The sequence below is a fragment of the Mobula birostris genome, chromosome 7, assembly GCF_030028105.1.
Source record: "Mobula birostris isolate sMobBir1 chromosome 7, sMobBir1.hap1, whole genome shotgun sequence".
Lineage (NCBI taxonomy): Eukaryota > Metazoa > Chordata > Chondrichthyes > Myliobatiformes > Myliobatidae > Mobula > Mobula birostris.
The window spans coordinates 21,004,337-21,023,013 of record NC_092376.1 but is presented as its reverse complement, the minus strand read 5'-3'; the positions used below and the strand labels follow the sequence as shown (position 1 = coordinate 21,023,013).

At 41.7% G+C, this 18,677-nt stretch overlaps 1 protein-coding gene across 4 annotated transcripts in view; it reads left to right on the top strand.

Annotated features, from left to right (window-relative positions):
- nipa2 (NIPA magnesium transporter 2) overlaps window positions 1–18,677 on the top strand; it is a 61,102-nt gene that overhangs the window by 15,177 nt on the left and 27,248 nt on the right. For 3 of the 4 annotated variants that reach the window (XM_072262720.1, XM_072262719.1, XM_072262717.1), the window contains exon 2: window positions 17,132–17,189. The gene's annotated coding sequence lies outside the window, so the exon portion shown is untranslated. Of the gene's footprint in view, window positions 1–16,463; window positions 16,602–17,131; window positions 17,190–18,677 lie in introns of all 4 variants that reach the window. The other variant, XM_072262718.1, reaches the window with a different exon arrangement.

Sequence of the window (18,677 nt, the reverse complement as noted above, 5' to 3'; positions counted from 1 at the left end):
AGCAGCCGGGGGAATATTCCGCCAGGCCCCGGGGACTTATCTGTCCTAATGTATTTTAACAACTCCAACACCTCCTCTCCCTTAATATCAGCATGCTCCAGAACATCAACCTCACTCATATTGTCCTCACCATCATCAAGTTCCCTCTCATTGGTGAATACCGAAGAGAAGTATTCATTGAGGACCTCGCTCACTTCCACAGCTTCCAGGCACATCTTCCCACCTTTATCTCTAATCGGTCCTACCTTCACTCCTGTCATCCTTTTTTTCTTCACATAATTGAAGAATGCCTTGGGGTTTTCCTTTACCCTACTCGCCAAGGCCTTCTCATGCCCCCTTCTTGCTCTTCAAAGCCCCTTCTTAAGCTCCTTTCTTGCTTCCCTATATTCCTCAATAGACCCATCTGATCCTTGCTTCCTAAACCTCATGTATGCTGCCTTCTTCCACCTGACTGGATTTTACACCTCACTTGTCACCCATGGTTCCTTCACCCTACCATTCTTTATCTTCCTCACCGGGACAAATTTATCCCTTACATCCCGCAAGAGATCTCTAAACATCGACCACATGTCCATAGTACATTTCCCTGCAAAAACATCATCCCAATTCACACCCGCAAGCTCTAGCCTTATAGCCTCATAATTTGCCTTTCCCCAATTAAAAATTTTCCTGTCCTCTTTGATTCTATCCTTTTCCATGATAATTATAAAGGCCAGGGAGCGGTGGTCACTGTCCCCCAGATGCTCACCCACTGCGAGATCTGTGACTTGACCCGGTCCATTACCTAGTACTAGATCTAGTATGGCATTCCCCCTGGTCGGCCTGTCCACATACAGGAATCCATCCTGGACACACTTAACAAATTCTGCCCCATCTAAACCCTTGGAACTAATCAGGTGCCAATCAATATTAGGGAAGTTAAAGTCACCCTGTTATTTTTGCACCTTTCCAAAATCTGCCTCCCAATCTGCTCCTCTGTATCTCTGCTGCTACCAGGGGGCCTATAGAATACCCCCAGTAGAGTAACTGCTCCCTTCCTGTTCCTGACTTCCACCCATACTGACTCAAAAGAGGATCCTGCTACATTACCCACCCTTTCTGTAGCTGTAATAGTATCCCTGACCAGTAATGCCACCCCTCCTCCCCTTTTTCCTCCCTCTCTATCCCTTTTAAAGCACTGAAATCCAGGAATATTGAGAATCCATTCCTGCCCTGGTGCCAGCCAAGTCTCTGTAATGGCCACTACATCATAATTCCATGTATGTATCCAAGCTCTCAGTTCATCACCTTTGTTCCTGATGCTTCTTGCATTGAGGTACACACATTTCAGCCCTTCTACCTTACTGTCTTTACACTGTTTATTCTGCTTCTCTTTCCTCAAAGCCTCTCTGTATGTTAGATCTGGCTTTACTCCATGCACTTGAGGATGTGAAGATCATTTCCAATAAATAAACATGTCTAGAGTAAAAAACACAAATTTGAATGTCACTTTAAGAGAAAATGAGGCTATCACTTGTATGAACACTGACACACCCACGCAAGTTTACCATTCACCTGGAATTAATAATTTAACTCACACCAATATGAACACATTAATGTGCACATGATTGTTGGAGCTTGTTGTGTAGTCAATCCAGTTTGCCTCCTTTGTTTATAACCATATAACAATTACAGCACGGAAACAGGCCATCTCGGCTCTTCTAGTCCGTGCCAAATTCTTACCCTATCCTATTCCCACCGACCTGCACTCAGCCCATAACTCTCCATTCCTTTCCTGTCCATATGTCTATCCAATTTAACTTTAAATGACAACATAGAACCTGCCTCAACCACTTCTGCTGGAAGCTCATTCCACAGAGCTACCACTCTCTGAATAAAGAAGTTCCCCCTCATGTTACCTCTAAACTTTTGTCCTCTAATTCTCAACCCATGCCCTCTTGTTTGAATCTTCCCCACTCTCAATGGAAAAAGTCTAACCATGTCAACTCTATCAATCCCCCTCATAATTTTAAACACCTCTATCAAGTCTCCCCTCAATCTTCTACACGCCAAAGAATAAAGACCTAACTTGTTCAACCTTTCTCTGTAACTTAAGAGATGAAACCCAGGCAACTCTCTCAATTTTATTGACATCCTTCCTATAATTCGGTGACCAGAATAAAGTTTACTCACGATACCGAACAGTTCTGCCTGAAAATACAGTCCAAGTGAAGCATAAATAAGTATCTGTGCAACATCCAAGGACAGGGTGTCAAACTTTCTCCATAATCATGTGATAACTAGCTAATTAAAAGTTGTCTGTACATTCTCCGTGAGACCGTTGTTTGCATGAGGATTTCCAACAGCATTATCTGTTATTCCAAATGTGTTCTGTGAACAGTATACCATGTAATTCATTCATGTTTGTTATCCATCTCCATTCTTTTGTGTCTCTCCTTCCTTCAGCTGTCTCCAGAAAATTGCTACCCTCAATCCTTCTAGAATGTTCCGGGGCATCTTATTGGCCAAATGTTATTCAAGACAAATCCTGTTTGCTAATTCAACAAGCCTAACTTATCAATTAACTGAATTACTCAATTGTATAATATAATTAAAGGAACACATTGCATTTTGAGAAAATCTGAAAGTAAAATGAAATAAAGTGTGGTCTTAAACCAGGGGTATTACATAAGGTATTGCAAATTTTGGACAGGTGAGCTGGAAATTTTTCACTGAGGATCTTAGATAAATTTTCTGCGCTGCTACCAATGTTTAACTAATATAGCAGTAATGTGGTTTGACCAGAGCAGCTCAGAGTTTAATCATGATATGTCTGTCTTTTATTCTATTATCTTCCGACATAGTTCGATATTATAGTAACACTGTTCATTGTTGCTCTGTAATGATGCATTGAACTGCAAAACTACCTAGCCTTAGTGATATTTTGAGTTGGAATGAGAAAGACTTGAATGAATTAGCACAGACTGGTTGAGTTACTGATTTCTATGTTGTATTTTGTGGCTATGCAGTGTGCAAATTAAATTTGTTTCCTACTGTTTTCAGAATGGGAATTGGTAACAGAATGCAGTTGCAGAATGTTGATTTCTTTGCTCCCATTTGTTGGCAGTTTCTCGAAATTATGAAACTTAAACGTTGGTTAAAGCTGTACCTCTGTCACTGGACTCTTCCGTTAGTGCTGCAGAAAATGGTATAGAAATGTTTCAGAAAGGTAAGAAAATATTAAGGTGGAAAGACACACTGTTTTCAATAGCCGCTTGTCAGGATTTCTTCTCTAAGTGACACAATTGTCAGAATTTCTCAATCCTGGAAACTAATCTCCACCATCCTAACGAACCATCCTATAGTTATAGCAACACTTACAACACAGTGGAGGAACTCAGCAGCTCGGGCAGCATCCGTGGAAAAGATCAGTCAACGTGGCCGGACCTGCTGAGTTCCTCCAGCGTGTTGTGAGTGTTGCTTTGACCCCAGCATCTGCAGAGTATTTTGTTTACCATCCTATAGTTATATATTTGAAGCTATCTGAAAAGCAGCATGTTAACCAGCTGACATTCCACATTAACCTCATTTAGAAAAATAAAGCTAATCTTTCTTTAAAAGTAAATGAAAAGGGTCACTTGGATAGCTTGCATTGTTAAAATAGTTTGACCCGAGGGTGCTCATTGCATATATTTTACTTACCAGAGGAATTAGTGACTTTTCTGCTGAACTGCTTGGGACATCAGAGTTTGGAGTTCAATTCTGGTGTCCTCTGTAAGAAAGTTTGTACGTTCTTCCCATGTGCATATGAGTTTCCTCTAGGTCATCCAGTTTCCTACCACAGAGCGAAGACGTACCATTTAGTAGGTTAATTGGTCGTTGTAAATTGTTGTGATTAGGCTAGAGTTGAATCAGTGAGTTGCTGATGGCATGGCTCAGTTGGCTGGAAGAGTCTGTTCTGCGCTGTATCTCTCAATATTTTACTAAATAAAAGTGAAAGTGGAATATTCTGACAGAAAGTCAAGTGACTTCTCAGTATTTCAGAAAAGGACAACAGAAATAGAAGCAGGACTTTGGCTATTTGGCATCTTGTGCCTACTCCGCTATTCAGTGAGATAATCATGGGTCTCTTGACTCAGAGCTACTTTTTTGTATTAATCTGCCTTGAGACCCAAAATCCATTGATCTTTTGCTTGAATATATTCTTTTAGGTGATTTCTTAAGATTTACTATGTTCTATTTAGTCCTAGAGTATAGAAACAGATCCTTCAGCCCAACTTGTCCATGCCTATCAAGGTGTACACTAATCCCATTTACGTGCATTTGTCTCCTTTATCTCTATTCTGTTCCTACCCATGTACCTGTTCAAATGCTGTAAATTGTACCTGCCTCTGCCATCTCCTCTGGCAGCTTCTGTATACACATCACCCTTTAACTTGATGGGCTGAAGGGTCTATATCTGTGCTAGTGTTCTACAACTCTATAGGTGTACAGAGTAACACTTCCTCTGTGAAAAAAATTCCCCTTCCAATCTCCTTTAAGTACTTTTCCTCTCACCTTAAACCTAGATCCTTTAGTTTGTTTCCCCTACACTTGGGGGTCGGGGTTGATGGTGGAAACTGTCTATTCTGTGTATGTCTTGCATAATTTTATAAAGCCTTATAATCAGAATCAGGTTTATTATCACTGACATAGGTTGTGAAATTTATTTTTAGCGGCAGTATAGTGTAATGCATTAGTTACGATAAGAAATATATAAAAATGGTGAGAAAAACAGAGCAAAATGATGAGGTAGTGTTCATGGATCATCCAGAAATCTGATGGTGGAAGGGAAGAAGCTGTTCCTGAAACATTGATTGAGTGTACATCTTCAGGCTCCTATACCTCCTCTGTGATGGTGGTAGTGAGGAGAGGGTGTGTCCTTTATGGTGAGGGTCCTTAATGATGGATGCTGTTTTCTTTTGAAGATGTCCTTTATGGTGGGATGGCTAATGCCCATGCAAGTCATCCCTTAGCCTCCTGCACTCCATTGAGAACAATTCCAGAATATCCAGCCCACTATTCCAGGTAACATCCTGGTTAATCCTGGGCCAGAGTCACCTCTACTTCCTGAGAAGACTGAGGTCCGATGGAGTAGGCAGGCCTCTCCTTCACATGTTCTTCTGGTCTGTTGTTGCCAGTACAGTCTTCTATGTGGTGGTGTGCTGGGGCAATGGCATTAACACAAGTGATGCCTATAGGCTCAATAAACTGATTAGAAAGGCTGGCTCTGTTATAGGAGTCAAACTGGACACACTGGAGGCTGTGGTAGATTAATGGATGCTACAGAAAATTCTAGACAATATTTCTCACCCTCTGCATGCCACCTTGGCTGAACAGAGGAGCACTTTTAGTAATCGACTGAGACAACTGTGCTGCTCCAAAGAGCGCTATACGAGATCATTCTTACCCTTGGTCATTAGGCTCTGTAATGAGTCAACCTATACCCGGGGAAGTGATGACCCCTCCTGTTAGACTGTTTGAGGTAACCTTTTTTATTATTTTCTAATATTTGTATATCTGTGCACTGGTAATGTTACTGTGACACTGTAACTTCCTTTGCGATAAATAAAGTAGCTATCGGTCTATCTATCTATTTAATTTCTTCTGCAGTTATTCTAGTGCTACCACAAGTGCTGGTAGGTGAACTATAGCATAGTTGAGTGGTAAAAAAGTACATAAAAGGGGTGGAAGTTGATGAGCACATGAGAGAGAATAACTTGCAGGCCTATATGGAGAATAAACCAAGGGGAATGGGATTGATATGATTGCTGCAGGCTAGCATGGACTCAACAGCCAGATAACCTTCTTTTATGTTACTCTGTTGACAGATAGGAAATATTTGCTTAGTTTCCTCTGGGTTGACCATGCAAAGAACATATTTTCCTAATAAGCTTTTGTGCCTTAAGTGGTTATTTGCCACAACCCATGCATTAATTCTTGAAATGTTAGCCTTTGTTTGCTGTGAAACTGTTTAATATGGTATCCCAGTCAAAAATTGATGACTTGTGTGTCATACCTATTTAGTTTGTCTAGTTATTTCCAGTAACAAGAAGTTGTGGCAAAATACATCAGATTGCAAGGCCATTTTATAAATAATATTTTATGCAAGTCCGCATTTTAGCCTCAGTGGAGCTTTTATTTGGCCTACTCCTGCTCCTATTTCTTATGTTCTTATGTTAAGTTTTAATATTAACCGTCCCACATATGAAACATCTGTCTTATCAAACACTTTGAAACTCGCAAGCCAACCTTTTTTTTTAAGCAAGATTCCAGGCCCCCAAGAGTGGTCACAACTTCTTTGTCTTAGTTCATTTTTTATTGCACCTAATTATCTTTAGTACTGTTTGTAGTTGAGTGACTAAGATTTAGGTCAGTACTCTTGAAGTGTCTAACCACGATCTATGCCTGGCACTTCACTTGGTTCTTCGGATATATTCTTAGTAATGAGAGCACTAATGGAAACAATGCTAAAAGGGGTCAATGTAGCAATATACAGATGCAATATTGCCAGCACTGCTATGCTAAGAACATGGCATGGAGCCAGCAATGAATTGCCTCTGTGGTAGCATGCAAATCTCTGAGCTGGAGAGAACTGTGTCATAGTTATACAGCACTGAAACAGGGCCTTCAGCCCAACTGATCCATGCTGACCAAGATTTCTATCCAAACTGGTTGATATGCTTGCAATTGGCTCATATCTCCTTGTATGTGTCCATATGTCTTTCAATTATTGTAATTGTACTCACCTCTGCAGCTTCCTTTCAAGTTCATTCCATATACCTACCACCCACTATGTGAAAACAATGCGGCTTAGTTCCCTTTTAAATCTATATCTTCTCATTTAAGATGCACCCACCCTGGTTTAAGAAAAAGTTTGCAGGTAAACAGAGGATGAGATAGCTTCTATCACATCCAGCAGGAGAAACAGAGACACAATATGATTCAGGTAATCTGTCAACCCATGCGGCAATGACGTGCACTCGCTGCACCAGCCAGGATTTAGCCCTGAGCTGCACACTCCCTACTGACTGGCCAAGCTACTCACCTAGGCCTGCCCATCACCAATCCTCACAAGCAGACCTTCCACACCAAACAATGGGAGAAATTGGTTGTGTGGGCTGTCGCAGTGGAGAGAAGGGATTTGCAAGTGGCTTCCAGAACCATACTGCACACTGCTTGACCTAAGAAAAATGTATTTCTAAAGCCAAGGGGACCGCATAACAGTGATCAAATTGATGGGCTATAAGTGCTATGAGTCAGCACTCTACAGTAGTGCTAAGCAAGGTACCAGTGGACTGGCACCATCAATATCACCAGCACAAGAAAAACAATTTCAGTTGTGACCCTGCTCATAGCCACAAAATTGTGGGTTCAAATCTCACAATGATTAGTAGATCTGGTGACTTGGGCATGTATCCCAAAACATTTCTGGGCCCAAATGTCGTGAAGCATCTGCTTGAATTTCAGGCATTTGGCAAGGAGAAGAACACGAATTGTTGGTGAATGAGTGGAATTTGTGGCAGGCATTGAACATTGTGCCTTAAATCTTCAACACACAATTCCCTCTGCTGGAAACCTAGAGTAACACAAAATGTTGGAGGGACTCAGCAGATCAGATAGCATCTGTGGAAAGGAATAAAGGGCCGATGTTACATGCAGAGAACCTTTTTCAGGAATGAAAGGACTGGGAGGAAACCAAAATAAGAAGGTGGGGTTGGCAGGAAAAGTTAGAAGGTGATAGGTGAAGCCAAATGAGGGGAAGAATCTGAACAGTGATCTAGGTAGGTTAAATAAATGGAGAAGGGATTGATAAAGGGAGTCTAATCTGGGAAAATAAGGTCCTTCACTTTGGAAGGAAGGAAGAGTTATTATTTAAATGACATGAGTCTATAAAATGCTATGGTGCAGAGAGATCTTGAGTTCAGAGTATATGAAACACGGTATGTAGTCACAACATGTGTTTGAGATGACCATAAGACATAGGAGTAGAATTAGGCCACTTGGCCCATTGACTGTTCTGCCATGGCTGATCCTTTTTTTTCCCCCCCCCTTCAGCCTTCAAAGCCGTCTCCCCATAACATCTAATGCCATGTCCAATCAAGAACCTATCAAGCCTGCTTTAAGTACACCCAACAACCTGCCTCCACAGCTGCCTGTGGAAATAAGTTCCACAAATTCACCACCCTCTGGCTAAAGAAATTTTTCCACATCTCTGTTTTAAATGGATGCCCCTCCGTCCTGAGGCTGTGCCCTCTTGTCCTAGACTCGCCCTCTATGGGGAAACATCCTTTCCACGTCTACTCTGTCTAGGCCTTTCTACATTCAAAAAGTTTCAATGAGATTCCCCCCTTATCCTTCTAAATCCCAGTGAGTATAGACCCAAAGCTTTCAAACGTTCCTTGTATGATAATCTTTCATTCCTGGAATTATCCTTGTGAACCTCCTCTGAACCCTCTCCAATGCCAGCACATCTTTTCTTGGATGAGGAGCCCAAAACTGTTCACAATACTCAAGGTGAGGCCTCACCTCTGTCCTATAAAGCCTCAGCATCACATCCCTGCTCTTGTACTCTGGACCTCTTGAAACAGATGTTAACATTGCATTTGCCTTCCTCATCACGAACTCCACCTGCAAGTTAACCTTTAGAGTTTTCTGCACAAGGACTCCCAAGTCCCTTTGCATCTCAGATTTTTGGATTTTCTCCCCATTTAGAAAATAGTTTGCACATTTATTTCTTATACAAAAGTGTATGACCATGCATTTTCCAACATTTTATTTCATTTACCGCTTTCTTGCCCATTCTCCTAATTTGTCCTTCTGCAGTCTACTTGTTTCCGCAACACAACCTGCCCCTCCACCAATCTTCGTATCATCCGCAAACTTCACAACAAATCCACCTATTTCTTCATCGGAAACATTGATATACAGCATAAAAAGCAGTCCCAGCGCTGACACCTGTGGAACATCACTAATCGCAGGAAACCAACAGGAAAAGGATCCTTTTATTCCCACTCGCTGCCTCCTACCAATCAGCAGTGCTCTAACCATGCCAGTAACTTTCCTATAATACCATGGGCTCTTAACTTGGTAAGCAGCCTCATATGTGGCACCTTGTCAAGGGCCTCCTGAAAGTCCAAATATTATAACATCCACGGCCTCCCCTTTATCTATCCTACTCAAAGAATTCTAACAGGTTTGTCAGGCAAGATTTTCCCTTAAGGAAACCATGCTGACTTTGCCCTATCTTGTCCTGTGTCTGCAAGTACTCCATAACCTCATCCTTAACAATTGACTCCAATATCTTTCCAACCACTGAGGTCAGGCTAACTGGGCTATAATTTTCTTTCTGCTGCCTTCCTCCTTTCTTAAAGAGTGGAATGACATTTGCAATTTTCCAGTCCTCTGGTGCCATGCCAGAGTCCAATGATTTTTGAAAGATCACTGCTATTGCCTCCACAATCTCTGCTGCTACCTCTTTCAGAACCTTGGAGTGCAGTTCATCTGGTCCGGGTGACTTAAGTACCCATAGGTCTTTCAGCTTTTTGAGCACCTTCTCCCTTGTAATAGTAACTACACTCATTCTCTTCCCTCATACCCTTCAACATCTGGCTTCACGGTGAAGACTGATGCAAAGTACTCATTTAGTTCATTTGCCATCTCCTTATCCCCCATTATTACTTCTCTGGCCTAATTTCCTAGCAGTTCCATATCCACTCTCATCTCTCTTTTATTCTTTACATACTTGAAAAAACTTTTACTATCCATTTTGATATTGTTTGCTAGCTTGCTTTCGTATTTCATCTTTTCTCTCCTTATGATTCTTTAAGTTGCTTTCTGTAGGTTTTTATAAACTTCCCAATCCTCTGTCTTCCCACTAATTTTTGTGATGTATGCCCTCTCTTTTGCTTTTACATTAGCTTCAACCTCCCTTGTCAGCTACGGTTGTACTGTTTTGCTGTTTGAGTATTTCTGTTAGAATATTGGCTTTCATTGTTAGTGCTATGAATATAAAAGTAGGGAAGTTTTGATGCAACATATGCAGACTTCTGAGCGCACGTTTAATTTTGGTCTGCACAGTTAAGGATTGATATGGAGCCAGTGCAGGGAAGGTTCACTTGGTTGATTATTGGAATGAAAGAATTAATGTAGGAAGAGAGGTTAAGCAAGTCAGCCCTTTAACCATAGGAACTTAGAAGAATGATGGGTGATTGAAATATTCGAGTCTTACAGGGGCAGAGTGCAATTGATGGAGCAGTTACTGAATTCCTGCCAAAACGAATCACTGGGCTGAACAAGCTTCTTCACAGGTTGCCTCTGTACAGTGCAAGAAGTGTCCAAATGATGTGCTTGGAATGGTGATGTGGTCAAAGCAATTATAATCATGCAGAAAACTGAAATTTCGTAGAAAGTAGACCAGATTAAATTGATGGGCAAACCTGAGGATATGTGGTTTTGAGAGGCATTGTGGAAAAACTCTTAGTTTTATAGTACGAGTGATTTAAATAAGGACATTGCTAAGTGCAGGACCATGCACAAAGCTAAATCATAGACCATAAAACATAGGGGCAGAATTAGGCCATTCAGCCTGTGAAGTCTGCTGTACCCTTCCATCATGGAGTTTGTTCCTCCATTCCATCGTAGTTGATTTATTAGTTCCCCCGACTCTCATTCTCCTATATTTTCCCTATAATCTTTTGGCCTAACTAATCAAGAACCTATCAACCTTTGCTTTAAATATACCCAATGGCTTGGCCTCTATGGCAGTCTCTTAAATTTACTCAAATGCTTTAAGCAATGCCACAATGAGAAGCCGAAATCTGATGTGTCGGTATTTCAGTGGAATAAAGGAAATTACAGTGGCATGAGAGAGAAACTGGCCAAAGTTGACTGGAAAGGGACACTGGCGGGAAAGACAGCAGAGCAGCAGTGGCTGGAGTTTATGTGAGAAGTGAGGAAGGTGCAAGACAGGTATATTCCAAAAAAGAAGAAATTTTCGAGTGGAAAAAGGATGCAACCGTGGTTGACAAGAGAAGTCACAGCCAAAGTTAAAGCAAAGGAGAGGGCATACAAGGAAGCAAAAATTAGTGGGAAGACAGAGGATTGGGAAGTTTTTAAAACCTTACAAAAGGAAACCAAGAAGGTCATTAAGAGGGAAAAGATTAACTATGAAAGGAAGCTAGCAAATAATATCAAAGAGGATACTAAAAGCTTTTTTCAAGTATATAAAGAGTAAAAGACAGGTGAGAGTAGATATAGGACCGATAGAAAATGATGCTGGAGAAATTGTAATGGGAGATAAGGAGATGGCAAAGGAACTGAACGAGTATTTTGCATCAGTCTTCACTGAGGAAGACATCAGCAGTATACCGGACACTCGAGGGTGGCAGGGAAGAGAAGTGTGTGCAGTCACAATTACGACAGAGAAAGTACTCAGGAAGCTGAATAGTCTAAAGGTAAATAAATCTCCCGGACCAGATGGAATGCACCCTCATGTTCTGAAGGAAGTAGCTGTGGAGATTGCGGAGGCATTAGCGATGATCTTTCAAAAGTCGATAGATTCTGGCATGGTTCTGGAAGACTGGAAGATTGCAAATGTCACTCCGCTATTTAAGAAGGGGGCGAGGAAGCAGGAAGGAAATTATAGACTTGTTAGCTTGACACTGGTGGTTGGGAAGTTGTTGGAGTCGATTGACAAGGATGAGGTTACAGAGTGCCTGGAGGCATATGACAAGATAGGCAGAACTCAGCATGGATTCCTTAAAGGAAAATCCTGCCTGACAAACCTATTACAATTTTTTGAGGAAATTACCAATAGGCTAGACAAGGGAGATGCAGTGGATGTTGTATATTTGGATTTTCAGAAGGCCTTTGACAAGGTGCCACACATGAGGCTACTTAACAAGATAAGAGCCCATGGAATTACGGGAAAGTTACATACGTGGATAGAGCGTTGGCTGATTGGCAGGAAACAGAGAGTGGGAATAAAGGGATCCTATTCTGGTTGGCTGCCGGTTACCAGTGGTGTTCCACAGGGGTCCGTGTTGGGGCTGCTTCTTTTTACATTGTACATCAACAATTTGGATTATGGAATAGATGGCTTTGTGACTAAGTTTGCTGACGATACGAAGATAGGTGGAGGGGCCGGTAGTGCTGAGGAAACAGTCTGCAGAGAGACTTGGATAGATTGGAAGAATGGGCAGAGAAGTGGCAAATGAAGTACAATGTTGGAAAGTATGGTTATGCACTTTGGCAGAAAAAATAAATGGGCAGACTATTATTTAAATGGGGAAAGAATTCAAAGTTCTGAGATGCAACGGGACTTGGGAGTCCTCGTACAGGATACCTCGTACAGGATACCCTTAAAGTTAACCTCCAGGTTGAGTCAGTAGTGAAGAAGGCAAATGCAATGTTGGCATTCATTTCTAGAGGAATAGAGTATAGGAGCAGGGATGTGATGTTGAGGCTGTATAAGGCACTGGTGAGACCTCACTTGGAGTACTGTGGGCAGTTTTGGTCTCTTTATTTAAGAAAGGATGTGCTGACGTTGGAGAGGGTACAGAGAAGATTCACTAGAATGATTCTGGGAATGAGAGGGTTGACATATGAGGAACGTTTGTCCGCTTTTGGACTGCATTCCTTGGAGTTTAGAAGAATGAGGGGAGACCTCATAGAAACATTTCAAATGTTGAAAGGCATGGACAGTGTGGATGTGGCAAAGTTGTTTCCCATGATGGGGGAGTCTAGTACAAGAGGGCATGACTTAAGGATTGAAGGGCGCCCATTTAGAATAGAGATGCGAAGAAATTTTTTTAGTCAGAGGGTGGTGAATCTATGGAATTTGTTGTCACGGGCAGCAGTAAAGGCCAAGTCATTGGGTGTATTTAAGGCAGAGATTGATAGATATCTGAGTAGCCAGGGCATCAAAGGTTATGGTGAGAAGGCAGGGGAGTGGGACTAAATGTGAGAATGGATCGGATCATGATAAAATGGCGGAGCAGACTCGATGGGCCGAATGGCCGACTTCTGCTCCTTTGTCTTATGGTCTTATGAATGTGTACTTTTTTCCCCCAGCCAAACCCAGTGACAAAAACAATGTGGAAGAATGGAATTTTGACATCACTCTCTGTACTTTCTTTACGGAACTTGAAGTTATATAGAATAACTGTGTAGTGAGGCATCACGTACCCTTAAACTGGTGTTTACCTTATTGCTGAGTTTCTGCTTGTGCTGCTCCATCAATGCAAGTTGCCATAATCAAAGTAAAGGGCTTCTCTTGAAATAGTAGCATGTGCAAGTTTATATTGTATGCCAAGGGCCAACTAGTGATTTGGGTTAAATCTTGGTTTTGATCATCTGGGTATCATTGATTTTTTTTTTAATGTATATAGTCATAGATTTCAAATGTGAATTCTGTAATATGAATCAGAGAGTGCGTAGGGTAAAAATCCAGTATCTTATTATCTTTCATACTTTGTGGTTCTTTGTGGAAATGGGACTGCTCTCAGGGCCTTACTTTTCGATATGCCAAGGACGCTGCCTGAAAGACTAGCATGCCTTCATGGTGCAGGATTTTCGTGGCTCTGGAGACAGGCTGATTTGAAGCCGGTGCCGCTGCCTGATGTGTTGTGAGAGTACATGGAAGATCGAAAGCAGGGAGCTGGCTGTGTGCCCAGAGACCCGAGTTCTTTGGGCACAGAGCTCGGAAAAAGTGACACAACAGACTTTTATCATTATAAATCAGCGAATTGTTCTGTTATGTCTCCCCTCTTGCTGTGAAACGGGGACACTGCTTTTTTCCTTTATTAGGGGGAGAGAGAGAGAGAGGGAGAGCCTGTGGTATGTTGAATTACCGGGTGAACGAGTAGTCTTTGGGGGTATTGTAAATCTCTGTCTTTATCGATGCTTTGCTGCACGCTTGAGTGCTCGGAGGGTGCAGATGCTTTTTTGCTGATGGGGGGGCGGGGGTTATTGCTTTGCTGTTGCTTATGCATGGGAGGGGGAGCTTTGGGGTTCTAACATTTAACTGTCATTTATTTTTTGGGGTGGTACTCTGTTTTCGTGAATGTTTGGAAGAAAAAGAATTTCAAGATGTATATTGTATACATTCCTCTGACATTAAATGTACAATTGAAACCTATACTTAAGGCGGTCACTCTTACTGAGGTATAGGCTGCCAACAGCAGCTTGCCAGAGTCCTCCACCCTGGTGTCTTCCAGGTGAAGATCCTTCTAAGGATGAGATCTTTGGAGCTTCTATTGGCATTTCTGTAGCTCTGGTGTTTTATGGGATGGGGTTGCTAGCCCATGCCCAACCCTCCTCGTTTCGCAGTTATAATCCAATATCTGACGATCCAAAAATTCCCAGGGTTTGACATCTCTTCTCATGCTCCCTTCTCATTCACCAGGGATCCAAGAAAGTTTATTGCAATACAGTTCAAAATCTAATAAACGTGAATTAAACCCATGTTGGATATCAGCTAGTAACGTCCATTAGTTTGGAAAATTTGTCCTGCACAACCAAAGCCTTGAGTGTTTGCATGTGAGTGTCCTGCGTGTGTTTGTATTGGGTCCCTTAGGAGGCAAAGTCTCAACAAACTCAGAATAAACACACTATTTTCTGTTGATCTGTGCAAATCACAAAGATCATAATATTGCTCACTGAACTGGGGATGAATTCCACTGCAGAGCATAAAACTCATAAATTAATTTTCATTGTAAATATAGTGCAAAAAATTATTTGTAATATTGCCAGTGTCATAAATAGGTTTAGGATATGGGACTGTAAGGGCAGACACTAGGTAGAAGATGAGGTGAAACAAATTCAGTTTTGATTAGTACCTCTGTATTCACTTGAACAGGAACAGAAATGTTTTCTTTTTATAGACAGTTTCATTTTGTAAAACCATTGGTAGAAGGGTGGTTAAAAAAATGAATTGATTGAGAAAGTAGGTGTAAATTTAAGCATCCTTCGAAGAATGACTATAGACCTCTGTATCCAGTACATCATTCTCTATAACTCCACCTTCTCTGACGAAATCCTACCAGTAAGCACATCTTTCTCTTTCCCTCACCCCCCACCCAAGTTTTCCATAGGGATTGTTCTCAGTGACTGCTTTGCCAACTCGTCTCTCCCCATTATCACCCCTGCAGGCATGACCAGCCCTTACACCACTTACCTCATTACCAGTCAGGGCCCCAAGCAGTGCTTCTAGGTGAAGTAGCACTTTACCTGCGGGTTTGTCGTGATCATCATCTGTATACGGTACTCCCCGTATGGCCTTCTCTACGTTGCTGTAGACTGGGGGATTGTTTTGTCTAGCAGTTTCACTCTGTTCACTGCAAAGGGCGTGATCTCCTGGTGGCCACTCATTTCAATTCACCTTCTCATTGCCATTCTGGCATGTCTGAATGGCCTCCTCCATTGCCGTGATGAGGCCAAATTCAGGTTGGGCGAGCTTCACCTCGCATTCTGTTTGGATAGCCTCCAATCTGAAGGTGTGAACTTCAATTTCTCCAACTTCCATAAATCTTGCCTCCTCACTTTTCCATTCCTCATTCTGGTTACCCCTTCTCTTCTCATCTGTGCATTGCCTCCCTCTAGTGCCCCTCCTCTTTCCCTTTCTCCCGTGGTCCACTCCTATCAGAGACCTCCTTCTTCAGCCCTTTACGTCTTCCACCTATTCCTTTCTAGCTTTTTACTTCATCCCCTTCCCTCACCTGGTCTCATCTATTACGTGGCAGCTTGTAGTCCTTCCTCGCCCTCCACATTCTTATTCTGGGCTCTGCTTCCTTCTCTTCCAGTCCTTATGGAGGGTCTCGGCCCAAAACATCAACTGCTTATTCCCCTCCATTGATGCTACTTGACTTGCTGAGTTCCTCCAACATTTTGTATGTTGCTCAAGATTTCTAGCAACTGCAGAATCTCTTGTGTTTTACCACAAGGTTGTTGCCAGATATCGTGCACATTCGATGTCCTTCAGTATGAAGGGCTACGGACGTTCGGTAGCTGTGTATTTCTTGGTGAATCCCACCAGACCATACAGAGCTGAGCATTACCACATAAAAGACACATGATCATCAGCTGAGGCACAAAGAAAAACAACGGGGAATTTAGTTCAGGACCAAAATGAAAATTGCTCATAAAAATACAAAGTGATTGGCTACCAAGACTTCAGCTTTTGATATAAGTGTAAAGGAGATGAGCTTGCATTGTAAACAGTCATTTTAATGTAGTGTACGCTAAATATTGTATATTTGTAATAAATGATGGGCACTTTAACCATAAGGTAATTCTATGTTCCATTAAGACAAACATGTTAACCTTGTTGGTACAATTTGAAACATACTGCAATCTTAGAGACTGACATGTGCCAATTCACAGAAATTTCAACCCCCTCCCCATCATCTCCCTCATAACAGAATTGTTCTTCTTTTTTTTCAAAGTTTCGTCACTTACCAGTCTATGTATGGTTTCTGAGAACTGTGCGTAACCCAAAGTTTCTAAAATTCAAAGACGCGATCAGCCGAGATGGCTGTTGGCTAAAACTACGAAGGTTGTAATAAGAAGTTAATTAGCTACAGGTTAGTATGATCTTGGCTAATTTCTAGGTTAGTTAATTATTATTAGATCTATAGAGAGCATGCTGGACCACAGGAGTTGCCAGATCACAGACTGCCGGACTAGAGTTTCAAACTGGGTGTGTAGAACAGATATTTGAAATTGATAATACTCTAGGGAATAGTGTAACTCTCCACAGATATTTTCTAATTTGTTCCAGTGAGGCTATGGTAATTTTCAACCCGTTAACTGATAACATATAAAGTAGCTATCATTTCCTCTAATATTTGGCGATATCACAGAAGATGATCTTGAATAATTGATTATTTTTATAACTAAATGCAGAATCAGTTATGTGGGCATATCATTAATCAAAATGCTTGAAATAACAGACTATATGGTCTAAGAAGCTGAGATGAGAATTTCGTTCTGGTATGTACTTGGATTATAAATTACAAGAGTAAGGAGTAAAATTGTGAATTGTGCATGTGGCAGTTTATTCACAGTGATGGCCTTCCTGTACTTTTCTCTAATTCATATATTTCCCTAACAGGCTCACCACATTACAGTGATGGAATGCCAGTGGATTTATTGAAAAGAAGAACTGCATGGTAATACTTTCAGTAAAGAACATAAAGGCCTTGAGCATTGTTTGAATTTTGTATGGCTTTGTTTTAATATCTTGTGTAAGTAGTGCTTGGGGAAAGACATATAAAATCTTTGATAAATACTGCTTTGATCTAGCAGTTTAATATCTAATTGCATAACAGTTCTTCATCTACCTATTCTGAGACAGTAAAGTTTTGTGGTCAACACACACAAAATGCTGGAGGAACTCAGCAGGCCAGGCAGCATCTATGGTGGGGGGGGGGGGGGGAAGTACAGTTGACATTTCGAGTCAAAACCTTTCGGCAGGTCTGGAGAAAAATTGCTGAGGAGTAGATTTAAAAAGTGGGGGGAGGGAGAGAGAAACACTAAGTGATAGGTCAAACCTGAAGGGGGAGGGATGAAGTAAAAATCCATAAAATTGATTGGTGAAAGAGACAGAAGGTCATGGAAGAATGAAAAAGGGGGGAGGAACCCCAGAGGGAGGCAATAGGCGGGCAAGGAGATAAGGTGAGAGAGGGAAAAGGGGATAGGAAATGGTGAAGTGGGGAAAGGGTGGGGGGCATTACCGGAAATTTGAGAAACTGATGTTCATACCATCAGGTTGGAGGCTACCCTAAAGGAATATGATGTGTTGTTCCTCCAACCTAAGTGTGACCTCATCATGACAATGGAGGAGGCTGAATGGATTTAACAGAATGGGAAGTGGGATTAAAATGGGTGGCCACTGGGAGATCCCGCTTTTTCTGGTGGGTAGAGTGTAGATGCTTGGTGAAGTGGTTTCCCAGTCTATGTTGGTTCTCACCGATATAGGAGGCTACACCGGGAGCACCGGGAACACAGTAAATGACCCCAACAGATTCACAGGTGATGTGTCGCCTCACCTGGAAGGACTGTTTAGGGTCCTGAATGGTAGTGAGGAAGGAGGTGTAGAGGTAGGTGTAGCACTTGTTCTACTTGCAAGGGTAAGTGCCAGGAGGGAGATCACAGTTGCTTAATAGGGCTATGGAATGTAGCTGAGTTTGGGGGCAATGACGAGTATCTTAATTTCATATAGAGTGAAAAGAAAATCTCAATTGTAGGTATTCTTTCAGTGTTCACTGACCTATACTGGTTTGCGTTACTACAAGTTCTCAACAGTCTCTACAGTATGTCTGATGAAGGGTCTCGGCCCGAAACGTCAATTGTTTATTTTTCATAAATGCTGCCTGGCCTGCTGAGTTCCTCCAGCATTTTGTGTGTGTTGCTTTACATTTGCAGCATCTGCAGATTTTCTCGTTTTTATACAGTATGTCTATAGGGCACAGTCTGATTCCTTAAATGCCTGTCAAATCTCTCTTGGCTCTTAAGGTCTTGCAGAGGAACAAACAATTCTTTTAAATTGTTTTATCCAATGAGTTTTTAAGCTGGATTTTATTCTATTATCATTAAAAAAGAGAAGTAACAATATGTGAAGTATTCTAGATAAAGCCTTCCAAGGCCTTCTATGAGGC